The following is an 11,325-nucleotide window of genomic DNA, read 5'->3' on the forward strand; positions in this document are numbered from 1 at the left end:
CTTACAGTAAGACTACCTGCATTAAATACAGTAATAAACATACAGTACTGTACTCTCTCAAATGAAAGGGATTCTGACATTTTAACTTAATTCTCAAGATATCATGCATCAAAGGATGACATGAAAGCATGAAAATCATGCTCTTTGTACCCCTCAAAGGATGAAGGAACAATGAAAAAACAAAGGCTACTTACAAAAAATATATTTGTTGAAGATATCATAGCCTATTGTGGGTACTCACTGGCTTACAAGTAGGTTGAAATTCGGTTCAAATGGTTTCTCAGCAAATCTCATGAGATCCAAAACTCACAGTGACCGGTTCTGACTGTGCCAATAGTCTACTTGAAAATTAAGTGATCTGCTTATAAAATGCACTGATTCAAATAGCCTTTGTGAACAGCGTTTGTCGTATTTTGTATGTTGTGGCTTTGGTGTTGGTTTTTATCCTTTAATGAAAGCATTTCAGATTATACCTTTGCAAAAAGGTACGCAAGATTTTTTCAAGCTCTTGGAGACTGACTGTTAGTTTATATTTAAGTACTAAAGCCTGCTTACATGATTGTTTTTCATTTTAATTAGTCCAGAAGTGATCAATATACATTTTCAAAAGTCCAATATTTTTATAAAAAGAACATGCAGTTTCAATAAAAGTAACGGAACCAAATGTGGTGCATGTAGTGCAGTAACATGTAATGACACCCCCAACTGACTATTTGAATCGAACGTTTGATTCATATAAATGAACAGATCGGTTAGAATTGGTTGTGTAAATTGAACCGAACTTCTCATCACTTCCGCTTTGCACCGGCTGAAATTCTATTTGAAATCCTAAACATGCAATCATTCAGAAGAACCAGAACAGGACAACATAGTACCAGAATCAGAATCCAAACTGTAAAGTCAACAAACAGGCAGAAGATCAGAAAATGCATGGCAATCAACAAAGCAAAATTAAGATTGACTTTATTGATCCCAGGGGGAAATTCTGATGCATGGAACAGAAACAACATAGTGCACAATTGAACATGTACATAGAGGCAAACAAACAAGGTGCAAAGACACATAGTGCAAAAAAAGTAAATGCAGTGCAGACATATTTAATAAATAAACAGTATGTAAATAAAAACAGAATATTGTGATAATAGACATAATTAAATATTTAAATAAATATTTAAACAATTACACAATAGAGTTTAATCTAATCTAAAATAAGAATAATATTTTCTATTTCTATTTCTAATTCTGCACAAATACATTAGGTGCAATTTGAACAGAAAGCATTGAACTTTAACAAGCTATGATGCTTCCTGATTGTGGTTCAGTAAGTTAGGATACTGTACCAGAGATGTTCACGATTCACAAAATTAGTCAGAGTCAAGTCTCCATTGTGGTTCAAATTTGGCATTACTATTTATCAAAAATGTAACTACCTATTTGTTTTTTTTCTATTAGTAAATGCTGTGACTGAATAGGAACCACCATTAATTGCTATTTCAAATGCCTTTTCAAATGCTATTAAATTTTTATAAGAACCTAATGTAGATTTTAAAAATAATACTTTCTGATGAAGACATCCCTTGAGCAGAACAGGTACACTTTAATCAGTGTGAACAGTTACAAACATAGCCCAAAGAGGGTCCAACCTTGGCAACAACAATCAACTATGCACACACATACACACACACGCACATGTAGGGTTTACCTATCCTTATGGGGACATTATGTCCCCATAAGTATAGGTAAACCCGCTTGCACACACACACACACGCAGACACACAACTGAAACCTTTCCTGTCACGAACACCAAGGGGATAAAGAAGCTTCCTGTTTATGAGGCAGCCAGACTAAACCATGCCTGACTCCACCCTCAGCCATGATAAAGTGATGTGATTGGCTAATGAATGACCACAACCAAGATCCTGGTTGGGCTGCTAAAGTAAATGCATGTTAAATTAAATCACAATTTTCATTTTACAGAGCCTTCTAAACAGAGTTGAAAAGTTCGGGTCCAGACCAAGGTTTTCTTTCAACCAACCAGGTCAGTACTTTGTGACTGTGACTCTTTATACTCAACTGGTTGGTTGGAAGAAAACCTTGGTCTGGATCTGTGCTTTGTCAGATCAGGTCTGCAATCTGAACTAGTGGCAAAACAGAAAAAGCATGTTTGTTGATGTCGCCTGGCATCATGCTTCTCTAGCTCTAGTTCTTATGCTCTGTGCATAGACACACACGCCTTGTGCACTCAATACTTTGCACGTATAGAAACTATACACAGTGCCATAAAAGCTCTTATTGTTCACGAGACGCTATCGAGTCAGAGTAAAAAAATAACGAGTTGCACGTCGAGTCGGAAGTCAATTTAAGAGAGACTGGAGTGTGATTTGGACTCGAGTCCCCATCTCTGCACTGTACTTGAGATCAAAAAGTCATTGGTTCAAATCCCAGGGTTGAGACCCTTGAGCATGGCCCTTAACTCCCAATTGCTCCAGGGACAGTCTGATCCTGCTCTCTAAGAAATGTACGTTGCTTTGGATAAAAGATTCTGCTGAGTAGGTTAAATGTAGATGTTATGGCTGTGGGTGGTGAGTGGCACATCCAGGGAAGTGTTGTACTGTCATAATATTGTCCAATTTTGCCAAACTCCTCTTCTCTGTAACTGCCTCCAGTGAGTCTAGGGCCAGTCCTCTGATGAAGCTGGTCTTATTGATGAGTTTGTTCAGGTTTGATGAGTTTGTTTAGCATCACGTGAACTGATGGAACTTCCCCAGCAGGCCATCGCATAGAAAAGCATGCTGGCCACTATGGACTGGTAAAACATACACAGCAGCTTGCTACACATTTTAAAAGACCTGAGCTCTGTCTTGTGCAGTGCTACCGTGTTGTCCGCCCAGTCCAGTCTGCTGTTGTCTGCGGGGGGGGGGGGGGGGGTAGGGGGGGCAGGTCCTTGTAGCCCTGCACCACCTCTACTTCCCCCTAGATGGTGACTGATTTCAGGGCCTCCTTGTTACGCCGGAAGTCCACCACCACTCTGTGCCTTCTGATGCTGAGCTGCAGATTATTCTCAGAACATTTTTGTGTAAGTAAAACTCCTATGAGCAGACAGGGCAGTTCCCTGAGGTGCTCCAGTGTTGCTCATCACCATCTCTGACACACACTTCTGGCACTTCTCAAACTGTCATCCGATCCAGGATACTGTGGGGGCCTCAAGCTGCACTGTCCTCAGCATGTTCCCCAATCGCAGAGTAGAATGGTATTAAAAGCATGGGGGAAGTCAAAGAACATGATCCGGACTGTGGTGCCGGCTTTGTCTAGGTGGGAGTAGGATCTGTGAAACAAGTAGATTAGAGCATCAGATCAGAGCTGGTCTTTTACCAGAGGTCAGAGCTGTTTTAGTACAAGCCTCTCAAAGGTCTTCCTGATATGTGAGGTGAGAGCAACTGGTCTGAAGACTGAGAGGTGGAGGGCCATTTCTTTGGAACGGAGACAACATAGGATGTCTTCCATAGCTGGGGCACCATCTGTAGACTCGGTGTACTCACACTATGCAATCTGTAACATACCCGCGCATGTTTGACCCCCAAAGTCCTGTTCATTGAACTAGTGTTATTGCTCTGTATTGTGCCCGAGCATGGTACACTTAACCATGCCTAGGCCCAGGCACGGATAGTCAAACTCAGGCATAGTATGCATTCAGGGTGATCACTAACTTTGGCCGAGCATGGAGCACAGACATGACACCAATGATGCGACTGACACACACATGTGCACATGTACACTATACATGATCTGGACCTAGAAGGACTGGATTGGCTGAATCGAGTAGCGACAAACATTTAACAATCCTGGTGGCAAAGGGATCACTTCAGTGTACAGCAGCACCATTAAATGAAAATAACTGTGCTGCATACTCAATAAATCTATAAGAATGTCACGTGTCATTGCGTCCAAAATGAATCCAAATAAACCAAAAATAACGACAATAATCATGATCTCCATTGTGCTGTGTGATAACTCTTTTTTTCAATGTTTTCTTTAACACAAAATATCACACGGTGATGATGAAAGCGTGCTCGGAGCGCAATGTGAGCGCAGACCAGCAAAGGAGTGAGGAGGGGGGACAATTGTGCTTGAACATTTGTTCAAGGCAACCAGGCCAAGTGTGAGTACCCCCTCAGTTACAGGGAGAACAGGTGCTGTAGGACCCCACAGAGCTGGCTGACACATGTCTTTAGCAGCCCAGGGCTGATTCCACCAGACCCCACAGGCCTCCTCACCTGGTCATCAGCGACGCACAGAGTGGGAAGTAGAGTAGGGGTGGAAACCTTAGGTTTGATGTCTTTGATAAGTGAGTCACAGGAAGGTGTGAAGATTGTGGAGTGGGGAGGGGGCCTGGAACCCCATCAGCTAGCACATTGAGGCTGGTGGTGTCGCGGGGAGGGCTGGACAGGCACCTGAAAAACAGATTCTGCTCATTAGCTGTATCTGTGCTCTCTTCCACTACAGTGTTACCAGGCTGCTTGTAGCCAGTGATGGTCCTCATTCCATTTTTCACTTCCTCCACACTGTTCCGTTGTAGATTTTGTTCCAGCTTCTCCCAATAGTGCTTATTCCCCTAACAGAGGTGAATTCTCCATTCCTTCTGCACCTCCTTGATCTCCTCTTTGTCTCCAGACCTGAAGGAGGTGATCCACAATTTGTTATACAGTAGGAAAAACTGTGCTCTGACTTTGTGGGGACTTTGTAAAATGAATGTAGCCCATGATATAGTGGCTAATTCCCACAAAGTACTCCCCTTATGACATATCTCATGAGCATGTCCCAATCTTTCTCCTCTAAGCTGTCTTGCAAAGGCTCAGCCTACTTCGGCTACTTCCTTACAGTCCTGGTGGTGACTGGTAGCCATTGACAGGTTAGGGTAAGATGAACCTTATTGTGATCGGAGTTGCTCAGGAGTGACAGAGTGATTAATTGTATGCCTTCTTAGCAGCAGCGTTAGTGTTAGTCCACAAAATGATAAAGGCTGTTGAGGGTGGAGGAGAGTGAAATGTGGTGGCCAGAGATGGCAATTAAAACAGTGGGGGGGGGGTCAGTAGTGAATTTTTCAACTACAGAATGCATTTTCTCACTGGCTACTGTAACATCTGCCTATAAGTGTACATTCACAGGCAAAACAATAGCTTGCAAAAACTCATGCAGCATACAATACGGCTCCATACCCACAGCGAGAAACTTCATGTTAGGGTTGTAAGCCTGTGCTTTTATTGCCATGTGTCCAGGGTTGCCCCATTTGTCATTTACAAAAACAGCAAGTCCACCTCCTTTGTGTCAGCCATCTTTAGATATCGTTTTAATGTCACCTTTGAACCATTTATGACATTTTTAGTATATTTATAAATATTTAAACAGTAGTGTACTATAATCTGTAATAAGCAGTGTACTGTTCCCTATCCTGGATCTGGGCATGGACTGGTTTTGAGCCCTGACAGTGATCTCCCTCTCCATGGGCAGCTCCTGAAGCACTGGTTCCTGAAAGCAGAACTTCCCCACCAAACATGAGACGTCCATCAGACGTGCAGATCATGTCTAGATGGAGTCGGTCGGTCCAGAACCATATCTGGACGTCTACACAACGTGCAAATCAGGTGCAGTATCTGCACGTCTAACTCTGACCCCTCTTGGGCGTAGATATGTAGTTCAAGCTGAACGTCTAGGTAGGCGACTTTTGGAAATTTGTAGACAGATCGTCAATTCCATGTAAACATTGTCAGCGTCAATTCTGGTGCCTATTGTAGCTCATGCTGTTGTAATTTTAATGTTTTAAAATGTCCAAAAATAAACTGCTACACGTAAGCAAATCCCATAATCACAATTTGCCGATGCACGTCCGGTGTGTGGTTTGGCCAAGTTCTGTTGCCGTAGCGCTAAAAATTTTTTTTAAAAAAGCCGACACCGTCTTTTGCAGTAAAACGGTTGTGAGAAACTGCACGTCGTTGTGGACAAGTTTAAAGTTTAAGGTAAGTAGTATTTAGCATTGTTTAGTTGTGTACATTGTTTAATAATCGCATTGCTGACTTTTTTGCAAACCAATATGTCCACATAATTAATCTGAAGGTAAGACACATCTGTACATATGGAACTCCAAAGTGTTCAAAAGTATTATGAAATACAGCTCATTATTGTGAAATATATTGCATTCTGTTATATAAATTTACTTATTGTGAAATATGATTTCATATATTTTTAGCGCTCTTGTGAGCACAGAACGACTTCCATTTTGCAGTAAAGCGGGAAAAGTAAAGTATTTCATCATTCAGCGTCATGAAATGATGAAATAAGGCATCATGAAATGATGAAAAACGGCATTATGAAATAAATACTGATTTTGAAAAAATATATATACATATTTCACAATAAGAAGTAGTGCTAGGCGATAAAACGATCTCGATTTTTTTTATCGATAAAAAAATGAGGATGATCACGATGATACACACAGACTGTAAAACTCGATCAACCAAGTTGGCTCCGTTTTATAGAATGCGCTGAGACAGACAACTTGATGGCCTATCGAGCAGAGGTTTACTGAACGCTAGCAAAACAGCCAAAAAATAATCAATGGGTGCATTCTACTTGGGCTTAGGTCTGTCTGCAGCTGACGCGACGTGGAACGCGATCTGCCGGCGGCTGCAAGGGTGGAGTATAAACTGACTGCAGCCAAGTCGGACTACTTATACTCCTCGTAGTCTGTGACACCTGACTGCAATGGCAGCACTACCAGAAGGGTGTAGATAAATCTATACAAAAATCACCTGCACGCACATTACTTCTTTTACAATAACCAACTCCTGATACAAACTGTTAGCAGTGAAATTAATAATAAAATTATTGTGTATTGTGGCTCTGTGTAAAAAGATAGCTGCCAGGAAAATTATCAAATACATGTATTTCAAGGATTCAAAGTTACTATTGTCATGTACTCAGTACAATACAATTCTTACTTGAATGCCTTCTCAGACTGAACGATTAAACCAAATAAAGCAGCGCAACATCACAGTAACTATGTGTATTGAGTGAATTATTGATGTTTAAATTCACTTAGTTTTTGGTTTAAATGTATTTATTTTTGCTGTGATGTTGTAAGACACAAGGAGAGGGGGAGGTGTGTTATCATCTGATCTGATACTCCCAATAAAAATGTATTAAGAATGCTGTGTGAGACTTTTTGTACTGAATTTGCTTAGTGATACTAGGTTATTGGGGTGAAACATAATATGGTATTAGAATATATAGTGGGGATTATTTTGTAATGAATAAAGCTGTAAATACATAAATTACGTCTAAAGTAAGTCTATGTGTGACGTTAAAACGACGTCTACACCGACCATTTCCGGACTGTTTTTTCACCTTATACAGACGTCTTATAGTTGTCATAACTGAACATCCAGAGGACGTCTAAAAAAGACGTCATAAAAACTTTCATTCTGCACCCTCTGAAGACGTCTTTTCTACAGTAGGCCAAGACGTCTAAAAGACGTCATTTCAACGTCATATTGTTTGCTGGGTCCCAGTTAGCTGGATAACTTAAGCCAAACTTTGAAATTGTCCAATAAGAGGAGAGATAAGTGACATTCCATGGACCATAACAGTCAGGGTGGTCCTGATGAAAATCCAGTGTAGGGTCTAATATATCACTTGCTGGAACTAGTCTGCTAGGTATTTTAGCAGTCCATGGTATTATTGGGAATCCAGTAGATTGTGAACAGAGTAAGCTGTTTCAGAGGGGGTTCAGTAGGGTGCTTTGGACTTTAACAGATGGACTTAAGGAGTGAAACATGGAAATCTGGAGATATTCAATAACTGAGTGGTAACTGGAGATGATAAGTGATACAGTTGATGTGTCATGAAGCATTGAATGGTCCACTGTACCGGAGACAGAGCTGCAGATGAAGGGAGATGTAGTTGATGTTTCATGTGGACAGCTAAACTTGCTAACCTGGGGTGTTTCCCGAAGCCTTCTTAATGCTATGTCGTGCGTAAGATCTATTTTAAAAGATAGAAATTATGAACAACATAGCATTAAGAAGGCTTCAGGAAACTCACCCCTGGATGGTACAGAGGTATGGGAGAGTGGTGGAGGTTTGTGTCCAGACAGCTTGCTACAGCTGTACATGAGCTGTCTACCAGATTTGACCGAATTGCTGGTACCACTCATCTATCACTGAGATGTAGGTAAGTTCAAACTCCTAAGGATATAGCAAGGGTAGGTAACCTAACCTGGAAGGTGTAAGAATGAATGAATAAATTCTAGCCATATTCTGCCCAAGCAATATGCCGGCTCCAATCTAAATGATTAGTTCCATGGTATTGGCAGAGATAGCAATCTGGTTAAGATGTTCAGACTGGCTTTTGGGATTGCAGGTGGTAACCCAATGTCAAGCTGACACTTCCCCACAGCCATATATAGAAGGTCTGCCAAATCCGGCATGTAAAATGTGAGCCCCTGTAAGACACAATGAACTGAGGTACCTTATCTTCAAAAAATGATCCACAGTGACTAGAATAGTCATGTGGCCCTGGAACAGAGGCAGAGCAGTAATAGTATCTATTACTCAGACCATGAACTGTGAGGGATGAGAAGAGTCATCAACTCACCTATGGGCAGTTATCTAGATGTCTTTGCCTCGGGGCAAATGAGGCAGGACAGGACATAGACCTTGACGTCATCTCCCACAGGAGATCAACAGAATTTTATTGAGACAGGTTCAAGGACCTTGGTGACCTTGAGATGACCAACGCTGAGGAAGGTATGCACCTACTGGAGCAGATGAGGACAAATCTCCTCACAGTATGGCTGATTTAGATGTACCAGTGGCCCCCAACTGTACAGGCTATGATCTGTGCCCCAACATCAACTCTTTCCCCTACATCTGCCACTGGCTTGGCTTCAATCAGCACCATCATTGCTCTGCCTGAGAAATATAATGGACATTTAGACAAGTATAAGGGGGCAATGTGCCTTGTATATTGAGAACAAACCTGAGAAATTCCCCACAGTTGGAAACAAAATTTGTTTAATCACCTCACTTCCTTCTAGTAGAGCCTGGGACTGGGTTACAGTCATATGGCTTCAGAGGAGTCTCAGCCTGGACACCAGCGGTTCTCTTGCCCGTTTGGCCTAAGAGTAGCATCTGCCTGCCAGCTACTCAGTTATGAGCCTCAGTTCTTGTTAATATAACCCAACAGCAGTTATGCTTACCAGTCATGATTTCTTTTGCTACGGTGTCATTCTACCTCTCTGCGTCAGGTGACTCAAGTGCAGTGTGAAGCTTCATAGATATGGGGTTAGTTTGGAAATTATAATTCCCCACTCACCAGGTCAAACCACTTTTCTGAGTATTAGCTCTAGATAGCTGATCCATAGGTACAGGTCATGAATCTCAGTAAACCATGGCAGATCCACAACATCCCATACATGCTGTGTTGGATTGAGATCTGGTGACTCTGGAGGCCATTTACTGTACCTGCATGATTTTATTCATTGTGCAATACAATATGATTGGCCGATTGGATATTTGCTACTAGCACTGGAACAGGTGTACCTAATAAAGTGGCCTGTAAGTGTGTAATCTCATTTGCAAGGGTGACAAATGAAAAACTGTTTATCACCACTCAGGGGCAATATTAATATCAACTTATACTGTACAGCTTGAGTAAGGCACCTTTTCTATATGCTAAGGCAGAGAAATATGAGTTCCATAAGTCAACCACCACTGCCTGCAGTGGTCTGGGCCAGTTCACTTATCTTCTTCTCTTGTCAGGACAGAATGGCATGGAGCTCTGCTAGATCTTCCTCACAGGATGAGGTATTCTGTAGCGAGTCAGGTCCATGCACAGAGCACTCGGTGGTGGTTTATCAGCCGATTCCAAAGCAGACTCCATAAGTACTGGCATTCAGTCAGAATAACCAGAACCAGAGTAGCCAGAGTCAAACAACGCCGGAAACAAAACCCAAGCTGAAAAGTCAAAAAACAGGCAGAAGGTCAGAAAATGGATGCCAAACAACAAGCTTTTAAATAATGACACAGGAATTGCTCACCTAGTGGATTTATTAAATTGGTGGCAGTAACTGGAGAAAGGATGCAGTTTGGTGAAAGATCCAGGCTGGATACCCCAGACATGGACATGGACTGATTTGGGGCCTGACGGTTAACGATGTGTGTGTGTGTGTGTGTGTGTATGTGCTGCGGGTGGGGATTGAAGATGCTAATGAGCCAACTCGATCATCTCACAAATAAGTCAAATGGGTCAGCTGAAGAACGCGTTCACTCTAAGGATCTGTGTGTGTCTCTTATTTATCATAGAGGATGTGACAGGCACAGCCCCCACCGAACGCCGTCTCTTTTTTCCATTTCTTGTACGGCTTTTAGAAGAACAAAGTGGGGAGGGGAGCCCAAGTAATTTTAAAATGTGTGACTGCGTGACACACAAAGTGAATGCATCAGGATAAAAGGGCTGGGGAAAGCTTTTTCTTTCCAGCGTAAAGCAGCGAAATGACGATGTCTAAAGAATATCTGAGTCCCCATTTGCCTTATAAGAATAATGCCTGGAATGTAAGATTATTTGAAGTTTTTAGAAAGTGTATAACTGCAATTGTTTTGTAATTATCTATCCTTTTGGTAAATTTGGTAAATATCTATTGATTGTTATCATGTAATATTGGGTTAATTATCACAGTTATTTAGTAAAAAAAAAATGTGTATTGCCACTATACTGGTTCAATATTAGAGTTTTGTCCTGGGTTTAATGATGCTTTTGTCAGGACATTGTCTGACCCTCTCATCGTCACCATGGACAAAAGTATGCTAGCTAAATAAATTTAAGATGTACTTATGTTCTGTTAGCCACATTCCCCTTTGCAGTTTATTTTAGCCTTTTTATTATCCTTTGTCAGGTCAAGCATAATACCATTTGAATAAGCCAAACTACAGTATATGTACTTAGTCCTAGAAACCAGTTGACATAAGAATTCTGGCCCAAAGGGCACAGGCCACAATGCATTGAAAAAATAAAACAAAATAGTACTCTCCTCTCATATGCACATCAGAGGACCATCGCATTTCTGTCCTAGTAGCCCAAGAACCTGGTGAGCATACCTATGATGTATACCCAGTAGACTGGTCAGTAAGTACCTTTCATCAGGTACACATACATGTCAAGTCTCATGGTGGTTCATTTATATATATATATATATATATAGAGCGCCCCATTCCCACCCACTAATTACCCTACATTGACAATAGCTACGTATATATAAATGTGTACATCCTA

General features: G+C 41.4%; 1 long non-coding RNA gene across 1 annotated transcript; it reads left to right on the forward strand.

The window, feature by feature from the left end:
* Positions 1–5,561: 5,561 nt before the first annotated feature.
* Positions 5,562–7,203, forward strand: LOC140578852 (uncharacterized). Its single transcript, XR_011983133.1, has 2 exons — positions 5,562–6,014; positions 6,638–7,203. It is a non-coding gene; the product is annotated as an uncharacterized lncRNA (long non-coding RNA).
* The last annotated feature ends 4,122 nt before the right edge of the window (positions 7,204–11,325 follow it).

Source organism: Paramormyrops kingsleyae, chromosome 16 (genome assembly GCF_048594095.1).
Source record: "Paramormyrops kingsleyae isolate MSU_618 chromosome 16, PKINGS_0.4, whole genome shotgun sequence".
Lineage (NCBI taxonomy): Eukaryota > Metazoa > Chordata > Actinopteri > Osteoglossiformes > Mormyridae > Paramormyrops > Paramormyrops kingsleyae.